Below are 1,890 nucleotides of genomic sequence, written 5' to 3'. Positions count from 1 at the left end.
AACAGTCGCTAATAACGGGACGCTAATAACGTCAACTACGTAGGTAAGTAGATGACGTTAACGCAAACAAATGTGTTAAAATTCCCACCTGGTTCTCTTCCTTATCACTGAAGGTTTCCCGGATGTACACTAAACTTTAACTTTAGCCGCTACTACATACACGCATCTACATATCTACATACTGGTCTGAGTGACGAAACCGTGACGCATTTCTGTGCTCACGTTCACGTTGGTCACCTGACCTTAAATACCTTTTTGTTGTTGTTGCTCCTTGATGCTTTTAAATGTGTAATGCTTCAAGAAAATATTCATTCAATGACGCCCGCGCATATTATTTTCTGTATTAGGGTAACAATGAATCAGTGTGTATTTACTTCTACTAATTTTAGTGCCGTTATACAACTTTAACACAGTTCTTTGACGTTTATTTCTCACTGTTTGGAAGCACAACGTTTGTCTGTATAAGTTATTGGCTTTATTTGCTTTTGTATAGGGTGATCATAACTAGTAGTGAGTAGTTGTAGTCATTTTATGATCTTAAAAGCATAAATGAATGAATGACTAACAAGCAGTGTTGAAAGAAGTGCTCTGATCGTTTACATGTTAAGAGTAGCATTAGGCCAACTGCACTGAAAAATACTTTGTTACAAGTCAAAGTCCTGCATTCAAAATCCTACTCAAGTAAGTATATATTAAGCGGCAAATTGTACTTAAAGTATCCAAGGTAAACATACTTATTATGCCCCATTCAAAGAGTTACATTTAGGAATTTTATTCTTTCTTCATTACTGTCTAAGCATTATCTAGATGTTGTCAAGGTTGAGCTAATTTTAACAACTGCATATACTGTTAGTTTCATCTATAACAATGCATTATTTATAAACTGACCAAATGTTTGACATATGAACTCTTAAACTGAAAATGAATAACAAAAAAATGTATTACGTACAGTATTTCAGTAAATATACTGAGGGTCAAGGGCAGGATCTAGTTCATCAATGGATTTTACTGCAATTAAGAGTTAAATCATTCTTTTTTACAAGGATTTCCCCCAAATCCTCATGAGGTGCCACACAAGCCATACAAGTGATATTACTTTTTCTGTTAACAAAGACCAGATACTGCAGACTAGTATATCCAAAGGGTGTTTCTGCTGTTTTGGTAGTCATGAGAGCGCTGGATGTCTATGAAATGAAGCCCGCACACAGTGCCAAGGGTAAAATAAGAGATTGATTTATTCTTTGCTCTGTTCTACAAAACTTTATTACAACATAAAGCTGACGAACAAAACTGTGTCTGCTGGAAATAAAAGGTTTCTCTAAGGAGAATGCAGGCAGCAGTAATCACAGGTGTGAAAAAGAATATAATTATGTACAGTATTTATTGACTAAACTATAATTGACTTGTTGTGCTTTGCAGTCGTTTGATTCTTCGACAAAGCAGGGAAAACATCTCTGTTGGAGAAAAAAGTTTCTAAAGACATATAGCACCATTATTATGAAAAGGCTCCATAGCAAAACCACAAACGAGAACCGTTCCTTTTTTAATGAAGATATGGAGCTGACAGTTATTTGGAGTTCCTACATTTACTGTGTTTCTTCTTTCTACTCTAACCTCCTTTTCACTCTGCTAGCACTACATTAAACGAAAATACCGTAGTAAAAATATTCTAAAAGTAGGAATGTTTAACTCCATAAAAAGAAAAGAAAGCCTGAATGTGCACTGGGCTTCTTTGCTGAGAGGAAGCTTCAGTTTGTATCTATATGAGTCTGTGGTTCATACTGTGTTGTTTAAGCATTCATTGGTAAAAGCATTTGATTCTTGGCACCTTGTCATGTTAGAACAACATAAAAACAAGAGGGAAGACAAGAAGGTAAGCATGGCTGACTT

This window comes from Anoplopoma fimbria, chromosome 10 (genome assembly GCF_027596085.1).
Source record: "Anoplopoma fimbria isolate UVic2021 breed Golden Eagle Sablefish chromosome 10, Afim_UVic_2022, whole genome shotgun sequence".
Classification (NCBI taxonomy): Eukaryota; Metazoa; Chordata; class Actinopteri; order Perciformes; family Anoplopomatidae; genus Anoplopoma; species Anoplopoma fimbria.
Note: the sequence above shows the minus strand (reverse complement) of the source record.